This window comes from Fundulus heteroclitus, chromosome 3 (assembly GCF_011125445.2).
Source record: "Fundulus heteroclitus isolate FHET01 chromosome 3, MU-UCD_Fhet_4.1, whole genome shotgun sequence".
Classification (NCBI taxonomy): Eukaryota; Metazoa; Chordata; class Actinopteri; order Cyprinodontiformes; family Fundulidae; genus Fundulus; species Fundulus heteroclitus.
Genome location: NC_046363.1, coordinates 31976753 through 31983154, shown reverse-complemented (window position 1 = coordinate 31983154; position 6402 = coordinate 31976753).

Sequence of the window (6402 nt, the reverse complement as noted above, 5' to 3'; positions counted from 1 at the left end):
CGTATTTTATTCTACAAAGGTTCATGTTTGATACAGAGTAAAAAGCATTAATGAAATACACAATGAACTGACAAGTTGAAAGATAAAAAAAAAATCAAAAGATATATTTATATAAATATATCTCACCTTTTATCAACCTCCTGGCAACGCTTTTTGTCTGTGATTGTATTCCCAAAAAAATCAGTCAAGCCATGATATCCTTGTTTAAAGAGTTATGTTTCACATCTGCATTACTGAACACAAAATGTGGAACTGTTAAAAGGAGAAACTAACTAAAAAGCTGACAGGTGCAAAATAAAAATATTAAATGCAGGAAGCTTGCATGAAGCTTGCATGAGGCTTGGGGAAGGCTTTTTGTATTCAGTAAAAAGGTCCCAGTGAAACAAAAAGGAAAGCAAGCAAGGAGAGCAAGTTACAAAATCCTCAAGCGAACACTACCATTTGCCTGGAGTAATTGAAATTGATCCAGATTTTTTTTTTTTTTTTTTTTTTTTGTAACCTCCAGGTCTACCAGGAGATATGGTGGGTGGGTTGGGGGGTGGCATACAATTTTCAGGTAATTAAGGTGTTGGTCCTGGGGTGTGGTTGGCTCACGGGCCCTGCCGCATGTCCCTGGCAATCGGGCTATGGTGGTGCAGCTGGTGGAGCCTCCCTCTCTGGGTGGGTTTTTGGAGAACGGGGGTGCCTGTCAGAGTCAGTAGGGGAGCTGGCTTCCTGGGTGAGCATGAGGCTCCTCAGTCCTTTCCTCCCTATCCCCGGACTCCTCCCTTTGCCTCCTCCATCACGCTGCCACACACATAGGACATTGTAGAGGGGGGCGTTGCTGGAGGGTCCCACTTTCTGGTGATGTCCCTGACCCCAATTTTATTATGCATCTTAGACACTTTCGTCCACAACATTTTCACAACACACATACAGGGGTTGGACAATGAAACTGAAACACCTCTCATTTTAGTGTGGGAGGTTTCATGGTTAAATTGGACCAGCCTGGTGGCCAATCTTCATTAATTGCACATTGAACCAATAAGAGCAGAGTGTGAAGGTCCAATTAGCAGGGTAAGAGCACAGTTTTGCTCAAAATATTGCAATGCACACAACATTATGGGTGACATACCAGAGTTCAAAAGAGGACAAGTTGTTGGTGCACGTCTTGCTGGCGTATCTGTGACCAAGACAGCAAGTCTTTGTGATGTATCAAGAGCCACGGTATCCAGGGTAATGTCAGCATACCACCAAGAAGGACGAACCACATCCAACAGGATTAACTGTGGACGCAAGACGAAGCTGTCTGAAAGGGATGCTCGGGTGCTAACCCGGATTGTATTCAAAAAACATAAAACCATGGCTCCTCAAATCACGGCAGAATTAAATGTGCACCTCAACTCTCCTGTTTCCACCAAAACTGTCCGTCGGGAGCTCCACAGGGTCAATATACACGGCCGGGCTGCTATAGCTAAACCTTTGGTCACTCGTGCCAATGCCAAACGTCGGTTTCAACGGTGCAAGGAGCGCAAATCTAGGGCTGTGGACAATGTGAAACATGTATTGTTCTCTGATGAGTCCACCTTTACGGTTTTCCCCACATCCGGGAGAGTTACGGTGTGGAGAAGCCCCAAAGAAGCGTACCACCCAGACTGTTGCATGCCCAGAGTGAAGCATTGGGGGTGGATCAGTGATGGTTTGGGCTGCCATATCCTGGCATTCCCTTGGCCCCATACTTGTGCTAGATGGGCGCGTCACTGCCAAGGACTACCGAACCATTTTGGAGGACGATGTGCATCCAATGTTTCAAACATTGTATCCTGAAGGAGGTGCCGTGTATCAGGATGACAATGCACCAATACACACAGCAAGACTGGTGAAAGATTGGTTTGATGAACATGAAAGTGAAGGTGAACATCTCCCATGGCCTGCACAGGGGCTCTGGTTGATTGGCCCATTCAGTTCATGTTGGCCCCATCCCCGGGAGGATGGGCCAAGGGGTCGTCTGGTCTCGGGACTGGGTAGGTTGGCTTGTGGTGGTGCCCTCTCCCCCACCCCCATCTTGATTTTAGGGTTCACCTTACAGGTTCCCTGCCGTGCCTGGACCTGTGAATATGGGACGTGAGTGGTAAATACAAATGTGTGTACTGCGTCCTCTTTTCTTTTTTTATATATATGAATGTTTGCTCAGATGCTGAGGAGAAGAGGTTGCTATTTATGGAGGGAAGCAGGCAGATTAAGAAGAATTGGCAAGAGGCAAGCTTAAGATGTGGGATCTAGGGTAGGTGAGCACACTCAGAGTTTGAGACTGGCAGGCAACTTATGGATGCTGCAGTATCTCTCTTAGCACCCTAGGAGAAGATGGGGGAAGCTGTAGCTGGTAGAGGGTGGATTGGCATGGTAATAGTGGTCCTTTTAGAGCAGCAGACAAGGGAGAGAGCCAGGAAGAGGGTCAGGGGAGCAGGACCTGAAGCAAGGGAAGCAGCCTTGGAGGACTGGAATCTGGGGATTTGATGACAGGACTCATAGGTTCAGGTATATAAAGCTATTTGCAACAGAAAATATCTAGAACTATTACCACATGCCAGAAGAGCAAGTTAAACTGCCGTCTTTCCCTGGTTTTCAGTGTAAGCCTCAGCTGATTAACTCCAACAAGCTATAGCTGAAGATCCATACCTCCCAATCACACCCTGCACAGAAAGGTGAGAGACAGACCAACCTGCACACAACCCTGAGTGTGACAGGCATGCCTTCATTGAGTATAAGAAGATTTGCCTTAATAATTTTCATCCAATCTCAAATCTGCCAAAATTCCTGAAAAAAACTGTTGCTGCTCAACTCCATGCCAACATATATTTATTTGGCAACCAATATTGAAATTCATTGGGGCTGATGTTTATTGTGTCAGGCACTCATGCTGGGTATATTCCAAAAAATAGGTTCAACCAATTTTGAGTCTCCCCATAAATCCTTGTTGACTATCCATTAGGGAGGAAACTTTGAGTTTTCACTAATAGAACAGTTAAAATAAAAAAAAAAAATCAATAAACTCTGAGTATCTTAGCCTTCAGTCGATCTTTTTTATGGGTATGGTAAAAGCCATCATGGAATTTCAGTCATTGGAAAAATATAAAGTTGTGACACTGCTGCATCTGGAAGTACTTTTAAAAATATTGGGTCATAGTTTCCATTAGAAAAGGAACAAGGCAGCAGCAGAAATAGAAACTTTGAAAGCACTTCTGCATTTATTCAACATTTGTCCATATTTACAATTGTACCTAAAATTAAAAAAAGAAAAAGTTTTTACTGTAAATTATAAAAGCATTAACATTGTATTTTATAAAGCTTAACATTTTATTATATAAGGCTTTAACCCTGATAAAATTTAAGTATAAAATTTTCAGGAAATTAAGGGGTGATTTTATGTGTTTTACAGACCAGTAAGATGAGATAAAATAAATCTTTGTGATTGTATCAACCTACAATGTTTAGTAGTGCAACTAAATTGGTCCCCTGAAGGTGCTTAAAGAAACTAACAAAAACAATAGACCAAAAAATACAGAAAAACTATTTCTGACTGAAAGCATGTAAGCAGTCTTAACAAACCTCTCATATATTTGTGTTTTTTCCTCTTGTTTCCCAGCATTGGTAGAAAATTAATTTAAGTATGCACTGTTCTTGTATAAGATTTTCATTTTTAAATGAGGTTAAATTTACTCTTCATATGCAGTTAAACCCAAATTAATACAAACCTTTGGCAGATTTATTTTCTAAACCTGTTTTAATTTTCAAAACTACTTTCACTAAATATTGCCATAAAAATCTTTGTTGACCGTATGGAAATTAAAATCTTGGCGCAATTGTTGACCTGCCTTTTGCATGTTTCCACTGGTATGACAATTTAATTCTGGTGATGAACTCCTCTTTGCCATCACCCTATTATTTTGTTCTCAGATTCATGTTATTATATGGGGGATTTAACATTCATGTTGTTACTGAATGTGATAACCTTTATTGAGGGTGTTAAACCTGGGCAGCTAGTCTTTAAACAGTGAGCCCCCCTGCTGTGAGAGACAGTCTCCTGTGGGCCTGTAAAAGTCTCATGTTTCATGTGGCTCTGATTTATCCCACATGGCTTGATTGCACAACAACGTACTGTAGGTATTAGGGTTCCAGTTTGTTTATGTTAATGATAAATGTTCTTCACACTTTAGGGTAACTTGTGGAGTACCACAGGATTAAGTCCTTGGGCCAATTCTCTTTACTATATATTTACTCTTCTGAGTGATAACATTATTAGACAGCATGGGATTAATTTCCACTGTTATGCTGATGACACTCAGCTATATTTATCCATAGATCTCGATGAATCCAATCAGTTATTTTTACTACTGGCATGTCTTGATGACATTAAAACTTGGATGACTTTTAATTTCCTGCTTTTAAATTCTGATAAGAAAGATGTAATCTTTGGACCAGAGTCCTCAAAAAATAAACTTCTTAATCTATCACTTAATCTCAAAGTCATTTAAATCCCAGAGGTTCCCAGGGTTTCCTTTTTTTCAGATATGGAATATTGCCAAAATTAAGAATATTTTGTCCAGGAGTGATGCTAAAAAACTAGTCCATGCATTTATTACTTGAAGGCTGGACTATCGTAATTCTTTACTATCAGGAAGTCAACAAAACGAAGTTCCAAGCTAATCCAAATGCTGCAGCAAGAGTTCTGATGAAAATCAACAAAAAGGATCATATCTTTCCTATTTTAGCTTCCCTTCACTGGCTTCCTATTAATTTAAGAATCAAATTTAAGATCCTCCTTATATAAAGCCCTTAATATTCAAGTTCCATCATATATCAGAGCTCTGATTACCCCGTATGTTCCTAACAGAGCACTTCGCTCTCAGACTGCAGGTCTACTGGTGGTTCCTAGAGTCTCTAAAAGTAGAATGGGAGGCAGATCCTTTAGCTATCAGGCTCCTCTCCTGTGGAACCAACTCCCAGTTTTGGTCCGTGAGGCACCCTGTCTACTTTTAAGACTAAACTTAAAATGTTCCTTTTTGAGCTTATAGTTAGAGTGGCTTAGGTTACCCTGAGCTTTTTCTGTATTTATTTTGCTAAAGGCTTAGGCTGCTGGAGGACATCAGTGTCTATTTTTCCCACTCATTTGAGTTCTCCTACTGTTCTCCAATTTACATTGTTAGTTGTTATTTCAAATTTTAACTATATGTTCTCTCTCTCTTTTTTCTCTTCATAGTTGATGTACCTGGTCTGGCATTCTGTTAGTTGTGACATCATCCAGGGGAGGCAGATCATCCGCTATTACCATCAAACATAGAAAGGATTCCTGGATCAATATGTGCTTCTGTGCTTTAGTGTCTCTGCTCTGTGTTCTGCTGGAGGTTTTCCTCCCTGTTAAAGGGAAGATTTCCTCTCCACTGTCGCTTTATGCATGCTCAGTATAAGGGATTGCTGCAAAGCCATCTACAATGTAGACGACTGTCCACTGTGGCTCTACGCTCTTTAAGGAGAAGTGAATGCTACTTGTCGAGACTTGATGCAGTTTCCTTTGGTCAAAACGTTTTCTATTTATCTGTATGATTTTATTGAATTTGACTTTGTAAAGTGCCTTGAAATGACGTGTTATGAATTTGCGCTATATAAATAACATTAAATTGAACAAAAATTGAAATGTGACTTTGACTGCATGGGCCAACCCTATAGCATTAATATTACTTCCATCCTGAAGAAACAAGTTATTAAGGTTAAAATATTACCTCCGATTTAAACCTGTTTGCTATTGTGATGACTGGGATAGTTGAGAATTTGCACAGGCATGCTTATAAAAGCATTTGACATGTTTTAGGGCTTGGTTATAAAGCAAGTGTGAAAATGTTACCAGAAACACAATTGAAAGTAACACCTTTTTTATTTATTTATTTTACTTTTTTTTTTTCTTTGCTGCAATGATCTGCGCAGGAAGTCTCACACCAGGGGCCTCATGTACAAAAGAGTGTGCAGGGTTCATACTGCAGGTTGATGGTAGGGAGAAATTCTGAAACTGCAAAAAAATAATTGAGATCAAACTATACATAGATGTGTCACCGCATTTGTTGCCTTGATAAATACTAATTTGCGTGAAATTGGACAATCTTGCATGTGTATTTTGTGTATTCCGGCCCTAATTATATCTGCAAATCAGTATAAATATCATTAAAGCACCCCACCACATGTCCAAATAACCATCGCAACGCCACTTTCAGGCAGTCACAGGCACCTCTAAGGATATCTGTAGTGAATGACAACAAACCAACAACTACTTGAGTGCCATTAGTGACTCATTAAAGAAACTGAAAACATAATGTTTTTCTGCTCATACCAGTTGTGTATCAAATTCAAACTGTACTGCCTGGCTGGTGC